The sequence below is a fragment of the Triticum urartu genome, chromosome 7 (genome assembly GCF_003073215.2).
Source record: "Triticum urartu cultivar G1812 chromosome 7, Tu2.1, whole genome shotgun sequence".
NCBI lineage: Eukaryota > Viridiplantae > Streptophyta > Magnoliopsida > Poales > Poaceae > Triticum > Triticum urartu.
Genome location: NC_053028.1, coordinates 21,873,775 through 21,886,855, shown reverse-complemented (window position 1 = coordinate 21,886,855; position 13,081 = coordinate 21,873,775). Strand labels below are relative to the sequence as shown.

At 45.3% G+C, this 13,081-nt stretch overlaps 1 pseudogene; it reads left to right on the top strand.

The window, feature by feature from the left end:
• Positions 1–230: 230 nt before the first annotated feature.
• On the top strand, positions 231–3,910 carry LOC125518187 (annotated as a pseudogene).
• Positions 3,911–13,081: the final 9,171 nt, after the last annotated feature.

The window sequence follows — 13,081 nt, the reverse complement described above, 5'->3', positions numbered from 1 at the left end:
GAAAGTTTCAGGAACAACCTACGCCGGCCTACGCAGCCTCCGGCCAAATTTTTGGTAGATAGGCCCGATTCAGACGGGAGCGCCTGCTTGGATTTCGCATCCTGGACATGCTCGGACGGTTTCACAATGCAGGTTTAAGTTTTCTTTATAATGCTTTTACGGTACCATGGTATAAGGAATAACTTTAAGCTCCCATGCATAGTGGATCAAGTTGAGTCTGGGCTGGGCTTATGGAGGACGGGAAAATCGAGTATGGCCCTGAAATAAGAATCGAGTCCAAACCGCCGGAGGGGGGCAGAGAGAGAGAGAGAGAGGGAGAGAGAGAGAGGGAAAGGGGGAAAGAACCCCCTCCCCGCCGTCTCCTCCCTTCCCCTCTTCTCTTCCGCGATGGCTTCGGACAGACAGAGTCGAGAAAGAGCTCGGGAAAGGAAGGAATAAAGACGAGCCGCAGCCCAGGGATCCCGGTGAAGCTGCTGCACGAGGCGGCGGGGCACGTGGTGACGGTGGAGCTCAAGACCGGCGAGGTCTACCGGGGCTCCATGATCGAGTGTGAGTACAATTGGAACTGCCAGATCGAGAACATCACCTTCACAGCAGAGGTACTACCCCCTGCTAATTCACCGATCGCCTTGCTTGCTTTCTCTCTTCCCCTTCCTCTGATCTCGTTTGGTGATTGGTTGATTGCAAATTGGACGGCAAGGTGTCGCAGCTGGAGCACGTGTTCATCAGGGGCAGCAAGGTCAGGTTCATGATCATCCCCGACATGCTCAAGAACGCATCGATGTTCAAGAGTCTCGAGGCTAGGATAAGGGTACGATCCTTCCTCCATCCATCCTCTTCCTTTCAGTTTGTTTTTACGATTAATTAATACAGTATATTGATGCTTACTGTTTTTTTTTCGCTGGTGCGTCTAGGGCAAGGGGTCGGCCATCGCCGCGGCCGTGCCGTCGCGATGCGTGCCCGGGTAAGTAGCTTCCTCAGTAACCTACATTTTATAGTTGACCCTATACAACATTCGAACATTGAGTTGGAACAGGTTTGATTTAGGAGAGATTGATACCTGCAACTATAATATTCTTGGGCTTCTTATGATGCACACTATGTTTGCGGACGAGTACGAGACCTGATACATGGGTTTAGTGTTCTTAGTTTTCTATATACTGTTATTAGCCCTCATTCAGCATACCAGGAAAATTGAGAGTTGCGTATCACTGGTAGAAAAAGGGCCTGTTGTCCCGGTTCGTAAGGGCCTTTTGTCCCGGTTCCTGAACCGGGACTAAAGGGTCGGTACTAATGCCCTTTCCCTTTAGTCCCGGTTCAATCCAGAACCGGGACAGATGGGCCTCCACGTGGCCTGTGCGCGGAGCCCAGGCAGGAGACCCTTTGGTCCCGGTTGGGGGCACCAACCGGGACCAATAGGCATCCATGCGTCAGCATTTCTATGGCTGGGGTTTTTGTTTTTTTTTTGAAAGGGGGAGGGGGTTTGGGGGTTTTGGGGGGTTAATTTAGGTGTTTCATATATTGTGTTAGCTAGCTATAATTAATAGAGAGAAGTGTCCTCTCTTATGTCCGTGCTTGGTCGACGCTACGTACTATACATATGTATAGAGAGGACTAGACACGCTAGCTAGCTAGTAAGCAAACGAAGGAAACAGAAGATCGTCATGAACATATATGCATACAGAGAGAAGTGATATAGACCACCTCTCCTTCTCCAAGATATTGGTCGAACAACAAGTTCTCGTATATCTATCCGACACTACCGGCCACATATATACGATAATTATCTCTTACAAATATAATCATACAGACTCATGGTCCACATAGTATTCTACGTCTTCAGCGATCACGTGGTCAAGAAAGAATGCCGCCAATTCCTCTTGAATTGCTCGCATGCGAGCTGGTGCTCGGAGTTCATCCCGCTTCCGAAACATCTAATTTGAGGAAGGGGGTCAATACATATATATATGAATGAATGAAACTCAACACAAATGATGGTAATAAAATAAAATTGTGAATGTTGTTATTTACGTACTTCATATTGTTCGTCAGTGTAGCCCCGCTCACAGGTCATGTGGCGGATGGACTCGCAAACATAGTATCCACAGAAATCATTCCCTTGTTCCTGCCACAACCACTTTTCAAGAAATAGAGGTCAATCAAACTGATAAGCAAGAATGCCAAATGGTATTGATGAAACTAGCGCTTGAATCAATAGGAGATGCGCGGAACATGCTACTATAGTACTTACTTTCAGGTGTCTAAATTGCAGCTTCTTCGGGAGTCCTGGAGCTTTTTGGAGAATTTTTTCCAAACCCTGCCAGACAAAGAAAACAATTACTTGATATATCAGGAAATGAACAAAGTTGCTGATATGGTGGATAATGATCGATTTAACTTACTTCTCGAGCATTTGAGCCATGTCCGCATAGTCCTGGGGGTCTTTTCGTTTTGAGTCTAAGACGGTTACTAGTCCCTGCTCAAGCTTAATCTCTAGGAGAATATAGTGGGAAACTACACACGCATGCATAACTCATCAATTACATTACTATAACCTTGACTAATATATAAGGGAAACCGAATACGCACAAGACAGTAACACTCACTTGAAGTTGTAAGGAAAGAGTATTATATCTTTGTTTTCATTTATTACCAACGATTCGTAGCATGCTGGCCTCGGTTTCTGCGGCATGAAATTTAACCTGAGTTGCATCTCTGAGATATGTGTTAATGAACCCAATATCACCGACTTGTCTTTTCTTCAATTCGGCGATCTTCAATCTGCATAATATAGTGAGGATGATTATAAATACATGCAATGAAAGAGCTGAGCTATATAGAGAGACTTAATGACAGAAGGTAGTACTACTTACAGACAGTAGCAGGTGACCGTTGCTTTATCGAGGGCCAATTGATTGAAAAAACCTGAAAGAACTCCTCAAATGGAACAGCAACAGTATTCCAAACGAGGTCATGCTCCTTTTTAACTTTCACATACAAAGTACTCCTCCCCCCAGAGTCTCTGCAAATTTTCAAGTACCAATCATGCAATCTTGCATCATCGTTGATAGAGATCTTTCATCTTTGACGAGAGGCTTCCCGTACTCGTATCTTTGTATCTGCACCTCCATGAAATCATAATGTACATCAGTCGGCAGGTAATCGCCAAGATTGCTATAACCAGGGCACCATCCTCGGATCATTAGCGACGATTGTCCGCTAGGCACCTTGAGCGGGGGGCACGATTGCTTCGCTTGTTCGCCGAGCTGGGCAATTTGTTTCCCAGCTCGTCGTTCTTTCAGCCTTTGATCACTGACAGTACTTCCCGACCGCTCCGCTTCGGCAAATTCCTTTCCAATAATGCACTCATAGTTTCCTTTCGGCAGTAGACTTGGGTGGTTTTGTCAGGGGCAGCCAGAGTGCGCTTCGCTTTCACCGGATCTACCTTCTCCTCCGGAGGTGGATGTTTCTTTGCTTTCACCCCTTCAAAGTAGTTCCTCACTTCTTCTCGTGCGATCTCGGCGTTCTCCTCCGGGGTCCTCTCGTATGGTAACTTCTCTGGAGTCTTCAGAGAAGGACGAATCTGTATGTTCCTCCCGCCTCTGGCTGTACTGCTAGACGCCGGCAGAGCAGACGGAGCGGTTGTCTTCTTTACTTGCTTACGAGGCGAGGAGAAGGACTATGACACGCCGGAGCAGCCGGAGCGGCAGAAGGTCTCTTTCGCCCTTGCTGACGAGGCGGAGAAAGCGAGGAGGCTGGCTGCTCGGGCGCGTCGGCGCAGGCGGAGAAGGAGGCGGAGTGTCGCCATGCTGCCGGAGAAGGAGCCGTCGAGTGCCCTGATCGTCACTCGCCGGAGGAGGAGGCGGTGGAGGAGGCGAGTGCCCTGACTCGCCGAGGAGGAGGCGGTAGAGGAGGCGGAGTGCCCTGACTTGCCGGAGGAGGAGGAGGAGGCGGAGGCGCGTCCAGTTCGGAAGGTTGATGAGCTCCTTCCGCCATAGGCATGGAGTCTTCAGAGCAGACCCTAGCCTAGTCTCCCCTTCACCGGTAGGATGGTCAAGCTGAAGGTCCTCAAATCCTTCTGTTATTTCATCCACCATCACCCTAGCATATCCTTCTGGAATCGGCCGGCAGTGAAAAGTTGCGCCGGGTTCAGTAGGATAAACAGAGCTAACAGCCGCCTTGACCTTCAAACTCATCCATTGCGTCATAAGGTGGCAACTTTGAGACTCCGTGATAGCATCCACGGGATAGCTGGCAGGAGCCGTCAAGGCATGCTCTGGCTGAAGCAGCTCGGTGGAAGCCACGCTGCTTCTTCGTGAGATGGCGGGGTAGCTTCGGGGGAAGCTTCGGCAGTACGTTTGCTGCGATTTGCTTCTCGTTCCTCTATCGCTTGTACCCTTGCTTGCAGCGCCTGCATTTGGGTCTGCTGCAATTTTTTCCTCCTCTCCTGGGATTTGTAACCGCCTGCGTCCGGAAACCCAACCTTCCACGAAATGGAGCCTGGCATGCCTCGTGTCCATCCAGGGTGATCAGGATTCCCGAGGGCCATTGTGAGCTCGTCGTTCTCTCTGTCTGGAAAGAACGTCCCTTGTTGCGCTGCTTCGATATACTGCTGAAGCTTTCTGACTGGTATGTCCATTTGATCATTCGTCCAAATGCACTTCCCTGTTACAGGGTCCAAGGTTCCGCCAGCCCCGAAGAACCAAGTCCGACAACGGTCTGGCCAGTTAATTGTCTCTGGTTCGATCCCTTTTTCAACCAGATCATTCTCAGTCTTGGCCCACTTAGGCCGGGCTACGAGGTAGCCACCTGACCCCGTGCGATGGTGATGCTTCTTCTTCGTAGCATTTTTCTTGTTTGTCGCCGACATCTTCTTACTCTTTTCCGATGTCTTGTGGGCCACAAATGCGGGCCAGTGATCTCTGATCTTCTCATATCTGCCCTTGAATTCTGGTGTCTCTTTATTTTCGACAAACTTATTCAGCTCTTTCTTCCACCTCCTGAATAGTTCTGCCATCCTCTTAAGAGCAAAAGACTTGATTAATTGCTCTTTAACTGGCTTCTCTGGATCATCCTCTGGCGGTAGGGTGAAATTTGACTTCAGCTCAGTCCAAAGATCATTTTTCTGCATATCATTGACATAAGACACCTCAGGGTCTTCTGTAGCCGGCTTTAACCATTGCTGGATGCTGATCGGGATCTTGTCCCTAACCAAAACCCCGCACTGAGCAACAAATGCGCTCTTTATCCGGAGGGGTTCAATCGGTTGGCCATCGGGAGCGATTGCTATGATCTCAAACTTTTCATCCGAGCTCAACTTTTTCTTCAGGCCTCGTCTCTTTATCGAAGTTGTGCTCGATCCAGAGGGCTAGAAAAAAGAACAAAGACTTAATTAATATGTGTACATACCAAAACAATGAATGCATCAATTAGCTAGTCAGCAGAAGCTTAACTAATATATATACCTGGCCGGACTCGGTTCGGTCACCGGAGACATCATCACGGTCTCCTTCTTGCACCGGCATTGGGTCACCGGAGCCGTCCTCATGGTCTCCTCCTTGCACCAGCATTAGGTCACCGGAGCCATCATAATCATAGCCAGCTGCTTCCAGACCATCGGTGTCGTTGAGAAACAACGAGACGACGACATCACTTCCTCGTGCGATTATGTCCCCCAACAACTCTTCTTGTACTTCGTCTTGGGCGGTGTCCATAGTTTCTACAAATATTGACAACATGGCAATTATTATTCAAACATGACAGATGGATATATTAGTGGCAAACGTAGAACTAATATTAATTAGTGGCCTCGATGCTGCTTCTCTAGGGTTTGGTGGTGGCCTCGACGCTGCTTCTCTAGAGTTTGGGTGGCCTCGACAACGCTTCAAGGATAAAAAAAGAAGAGGAAGAAGAAAAAAAGAGGAGAATAAAGAATAGAGGAGTAAGAATCTCCTCTATTCTTTCTTCTCCTCTTTTTTTTCTTCTTCCTCTTGTTTTTTTATCCTCTTCTTCCTCTCATGTTCGACGACCCTCGACCCCTCGGCGACCCTAGACCCCCTCTCGACCCCCTCATGTCGAACTTATCGGGCAGGGGGTATATCGACAACGACATACCCGATACATACATACATACATATCACATGCATCCATACATATATGAACAAAATTAATATCTACTAATTAACAACCTAAATAAAAAACTAATACATATAGGAAGAAGAAGAAAAAAGAAGAGAAGAAAGAATAGAGGAGGAGAAAGAATAGAGGAGATGACTTCCTCTCCTCTTCTTCTCCCTCTTCTTCCCCTTCTTCCCCGCCTCTCTCCTGAATGTCCGACGTCCCCCCTCCCCCCTCATCATCATCTATCATCCCCCCTCTCATGTTCGACGACCCTCGACCCCTCGGCCGCCCTCTCGACACACCCACGACCTAAAATGACCTAAAATGAAAATAACCTAAAATGCACTAAAGTTATCGACGACCCTCTCGACACACCCATGAATAAGAAAATATATCATCTTCTTTATCTTCTCTTCTTTGCATATTCACATAGCCACATACACATACATAGCCACATACATATTCATCTATGAATAAAAAAACATCGTAGGTACAATTCATATCGACATTCATACATACATGAAAAAAATTATATGAACATCGTGAACAAAAAGATCATCGAGCGAAATTATTTTCCATGAACATACATATAGCCACATTCATATAGAACTTTTGCATATATCAACATATATAGATGATTTTCTAGAAATGTAACTTTTGCATATATGAACATATATACATAGAGAAAATACATGCATATATAGCCATATCCATACGTACATACATATCGACATTCATACATACATGAAAAAAAATCTATGAACGTATAAACAGAGAGCGGCGGCGGCAATGGGTGGCGTCGTCGGCGACGGGGATGGGAAAGGGGGGAGCTCACTGGGGGCGGGCGGCGACGGGGAGAGGAGGCCAGCAACGGGAAGGAGGACGGTGGGCTCTGGGATACCGGCGACGGGGACGGCGTGCGCGGGGCGGCACGCGGTGATGGGGACGACGGGCTCGGGGTGGCACACGGCGACGGGGACGGCGGCGGGCTCGAGGCGGCACACGGCGACGGGGACGAGGAGGTGGGGCTCGGGGCAGGGCGGACGGCAGCAAGCTCGGGGCAGGGCGGCCGGCGACGGGCAGGAGGGCGCGACGACGACGACAGCGACAGGGCGCGGCGACGGCGACGGGGTAGGGCGCGGCGACGGCAAGCACGCGGGGATGGGGCAGGGCACGATGACGGCGACGAGGAGGACGAGAAGCCTGGCGGCGTCGGCGATGGGGAATGGAGCAGTTGGCGAAATTTTCGCAAGTGTGGGCTTATATAGGCGGACCTATGGTCCTGGTTCGTCGCACGAACCGGGACGAATGCACGAATGCCCCCCTTTAGTCCCGGTTGGTGCGACCAACCGGGACCAAACGCCTCTGCTTCCCGCCCTTTGGGCTGCCGAAAAGAGGCCTTTGGTCCCGGTTGGTGCTACCAACCGGGACCAAACGCCCTGTGCTGGCGCGCTGCGGTCATAAGTTTAGCCCACCTCGCTAGTTGAGAGGGGCTCAGAGTGGTTTATAAGCCTCGCTGCCACATCCCTCTCGAGCTCCTCTCTATTGCAGGCTTACGGGCCTAATCTGTGCACTGCTATGCCTGTTGGGCCTGCTGGGCCTTCTGCGGGCCTGAATCCTGGCCCATGGAAGGGTTTCTAGTCGTATTCAGGCCGTGGAGGCCTAGTAGGTGGCATTTTTTGTTTTCTTCTTTTGTTTTCTTTTTTGCTTTTTATTTTTTATTTGTACTAAATACTTATAGTTTTTTAGTGATTTCTTTTTGCTTTTAGGTCACAAAAATTATAAACTTTCTGTTAGTGCCATTAGTTTTAAAATTTGATTTTTTTGTTTTCTTCTTTTGTTTTCTTTTTTGCTTTTTTATTTGTACTAAATACTTATAGTTTTTTAGTGATTTCTTTTTGCTTTTAGGTCACAAAAATTATAAACTTTCTATTAGTGCCATTAGTTTTAAAATTTGAATTTTATTGTTTTCTTCTTTTGTTTTATTTTTTGCTTTTTATTTTTTTTATTTGTACTAAATACTTATAGTTTTAAAATGTATGTGAATCACTAGTTTATGAATAACTTTACTATGAAGTTAGATTTTTAAGTGATTCTTTTTCCTGCTACTTAATATTACAGTGTTTTATCATTATACTCTATTTGGTAATTTTAGGTTATTTTTAATATCTGTTTTAATCAAAAACAAATTTTGTTATTTTTTTGCTATTAAATTCTTTTTGCTATTAATGTGTTGAACAAAAAATACTTTCTGAATTTCAGTTGCATAAATTTTATATAAGTTTAGTTTCAAAAATACTAGAGGTTTATAAAAACTTTTCAGTTGATTCCTTTTGCTTTTTTGAGCTATAAGACCCTGAAATTGAAAAGCATTTCAAATGAACTCCGAAAAGGTTGAAAGTTGGCATGGTATCATCATTTCACCCACATAGCATGTGCAACAAAGTTGAGATGGTTATGGCAAAAACTGGATGCACTTCGTGTACAAAACGGACAATCTCTTCCGAAGTATCAGGGTTTAGGACGAAAGATCATCTGTTACAAAGGGATTTCATTTTCTTGAACTTATTTGAACTCCATATTTTTTTCTGTGTTCAAAATGCACCATTAAAATCCACATCATGAATTTTCAACCCTTTCTGACTTCATTTGTTATTTTTCATGCATTTACTGATTTTTTTGAGCTATAAGACCCTGAAATTGAAAAGCATTTGAAATGAACTCTGAAAAGGTTGAAAGTTGGCATGGTATCATCATTTCACCCACATAGCATGTGCAACAAAGTTGAGATGGTTACGACAAAAACTGGATGCACTTCGTGTACAAAACGGACAATCTCTTTCGAAGTATCAGGGTTTCGGACGAAAGATCATCTGTTACAAAGGGATTTCATTTTCTTGAACTTATTTGAACTCCATATTTTTTCTGTGTTCAAAATGCACCACTCAAAGACACATCATCAATTTTCAACCCTTTCTGACTTCATTTGTTATTTTTCATGCATTTACTGATTTTTTTGAGCTATAAGACCCTGAAATTGAAAAGCATTTCAAATGAACTCCGAAAAGGTTGAAAGTTGGCATGGTATCATCATTTCACCCACATAGCATGTGCAACAAAGTTGAGATGGTTACGGAAAAAACTGGATGCACTTCGTGTACAAAACGGACAATCTCTTTCGAAGTATCAGGGTTTAGGACGAAAGATCATCTGTTACAAAGGGATTTCATTTTCTTGAACTTATTTGAACTCCATATTTTTTTCTGCATTCAAAATGCACCATTAAAATGCACATCATGAATTTTCAACCCTTTCTGACTTCATTTGTTATTTTTCATGCATTTACTGATTTTTTTGAGCTATAAGACCCTGAAATTGAAAAGCATTTCAAATGAACTCCGAAAAGGTTGAAAGTTGGCATGGTATCATCATTTCACCCACATAGCATGTGTAACAAATTTGAAGATGGTTACGGCAAAAACTGGATGCACTTCGTGTACAAAACGGACAATCTCTTTCGAAGTATCAAGGTTTCGGACGAAAGATCATCTGTTACAAAGGGATTTCATTTTCTTGAACTTATTTGAACTCCATATTTTTTCTGTGTTCAAAATGCACCATTCAAAGCCACATCATCAATTTTCAACCCTTTCTGACTTCATTTGTTATTTTTCATGCATTTACTGATTTTTTTGAGCTATAAGACCCTGAAATTGAAAAGCATTTCAAATGAATTCCAAATGAACTCCGAAAATTATAAACTTTCTGTTAGTGCCATTAGTTTTAGAAAAATTATAAACTTTTTGTTAGTGCCATTAGTTTTCAAATTTGAATAGTTAAAATTTGAATTCTTTGAAATTTGTGTGAATCACAAGTTTGTGATTAACTTTACTAAAAAATGAACATAGATGCACCTATAGAGAAAATTCGACCTAAATTCATAGTTTTCAAATGAACTCTGAAAAAGTTGGCATAGCATACTCGTGTGTTACAAAGTTGGCATGGTATCATCATAATAGTTGCGGGAGAAAGTCTTCACTTTTTCTTCGCTTGTGTCATTTGCTTATTGCGCCGTAACCATGGATAATCTTCATCGTTTATCAGGATGCTTGGGTCAGCCTTGACATTGAAGGGAGGAATTTCATGAAACTTTTCATAATCTTCAGACATGTCTGTCTTGCCGTCCACTCCCAGGATGTCCATTTTTCCTGAAAGAACTATGTGGCGCTTTGGCTCATCGTATGATGTATTCGCTTCCTTATCTTTTATTTTTCTCGGTTTGGTAGACATGTCCTTCACATAGATAACCTGTGCCACATCATTGGCTAGGACGAACGGTTTGTCAGTGTACCCAAGATTTTTCAGATCCACTGTTGTCATTCCGTACTGTGGGTCTACCTGTACCCCGCCGCCTGACAGATTGACCCATTTGCACTTAAACAAAGGGACCTTAAAATCAGGTCCGTAGTCAAGTTCCCATATGTCCACTATGTAACCATAATATGTGTCCTTTCCGCTCTCGGTTGCTGCATCAAAGCGGACACCGCTGTTTTGCTTGGTGCTCTTTTGATCTTGGGCGATCGTGTAAAATGTATTCCCATTTATCTCGTATCCTTTGTAAGTCAATACAGTCAAGGATGGTCCCCTAGACAACAAGTACAACTCATCACAAATAGTGTTGTCACCTCTGAGACGTGTTTCCAACCAACTGCTGAAAGTCCTGATGTGTTCACATGTAATCCAGTCATCGCACTGCTCCGGGTGTTTGGAGCGCAGACTGTTCTTGTGTTCATCGACATACGGGGTCACCAAGGTAGAATTCTGTAGAACTGTGTAGTTTGCTTGAGACCAAGAATATCCGTCCCTGCATATTATTGAGTCTCTTCCAAGAGTGCCTTTTCCAGTTAGTCTCCCCTCATACCGCGATTTAGGGAGACCTATCTTCTTAAGGCCAGGAATGAAGTCAACACAAAACCCGATAACATCCTCTGTTTGATGGCCCATGGAGATGCTTCCTTCTGGCCTAGCGCGGTTACGAACATATTTCTTTAGGACTCCCATGAACCTCTTAAAGGGGAACATATTGTGTAGAAATACGGCCCCCAGGATGACAATCTCGTCGACTAGATGAACTAGGACGTGCATCATGATATTGAAGAAGGATGGTGGGAACACCATCTCGAAACTGACAAGACATTGCGCCACATCACTCCTTAGCCCTGGTACAATTTCTGGATCGATCACCTTCTGAGAGATTGCATTGAGAAATGCACATAGCTTCACAATGGCTAATCGGACGTTTTCCGGTAGAAGCCCCCTCAATGCAACCGGAAGCAGTTGCGTCATAATCACGTGGCAGTCATGAGACTTTAGGTTCTGAAATTTTTTCTCTGCCATGTTTATTATTCCCTTTATATTCGACGAGAAGCCAGTCGTGACCTTCATACTGAGCAGGCATTCAAAGAAGATTTCTTTCTCTTCTTTCGTAAGAGCGTAGCTGGCAGGACCTTTATACTGCTTCGGAGGCATGCCATCTTTTTCGTGCAAACGTTGCAGGTCCTCCCGTGCCTCAGGTGTATCTTTTGTCTTCCCATACACGCCCAAGAAGCCTAGCAGGTTCACGCAAAGGTTCTTCATCACGTGCATCACGTCGATTGAAGAGCGGACCTCTAGTCTTTCCAGTAGGGTAGGTCCCAAAATATAGATTTCTTCTTCCACATGGGTGCGTGTCCCTCAGCGTCATTCAAACAGCTAGTCCACCGGGACCCTTTCCAAAGATTACGTGTAAATCATTGACCATAGCAAGTACGTGATCACCGGTACGCATGGCGGGCTTCTTCCGGTGATCTGAATGCTTTTCGACATTGATGGTTGGTCGGAAGAAATCGACGATGGCCCAGGTACACATTCTTCCTGCATTTGTCCAGGTATATACTTTCAGTGTCATCTAAACAGTGCGTGCATGCGTGGTATCCTTTGTTTGTCTGTCCTGAAAGGTTACTGAGAGCGGGCCAATCGTTGATGGTCACAACAACAAACGCCTTAAGGTTAAATTCCTCCTGTCTGTGCTCATCCCACGTACGTACACCGTTTCCATTCCACAGCTGTAAAAGTTCTTCAACTAATGGCCTTAGGTACACATCAATGTCGTTGCCGGGTTGCTTAGGGCCTTGGATGAGAACTGGCATCATAATGAACTTCCGCTTCATGCACATCCAAGGAGGAAGGTTATACATACATAGAGTCACGGGCCAGGTGTGTGATTGCTGCTCTGCTCCCCGAAAGGATTAATGCCATCCGCGCTTAAAGCAAACCATACATTCCTTGGGTCCTTTGCAAACTCATCCCAGTACTTTCTCTCGATTTTTCTCCACTGCGACCCGTCAGCGGGTGCTCTCAACTTCCCATCTTTCTTTCGGTTCTCACTGTGCCATCGCATCAACTTGGCATGCTCTTCGTTTCTGAACAGACGTTTCAACCGTGGTATTATAGGAGCATACCACATCACCTTCGCAGGAACCCTCTTCCTGGGGGGCTCGCCGTCAACATCACCAGGGTCATCTCGTCTGATCTTATACCGCAATGCACCGCATACCGGGCATGCGTTCAGATCCTTGTATGCACCGCGGTAGAGGATGCAGTCATTAGGGCATGCATGTATCTTCTCCACCTCCAATCCTAGAGGGCATACGACCTTCTTTGCTGCGTATGTACTGTCGGGCAATTCGTTATCCTTTGGAAGCTTCTTCTTCAATATTTTCAGTAGCTTCTCAAATCCTTTGTCAGCCACAGCATTCTCTGCCTTCCACTGCAGCAATTCCAGTACGGTACCGATCTTTGTGTTGCCATCTTCGCAATTGGGGTATAACCCTTTTTTGTGATCCGTGGCGACCCGACCCGAATGGATCAAGTCTACTATGCTCCGGTGTCATCCCTGGATCAGTAATGCTGACACCACACA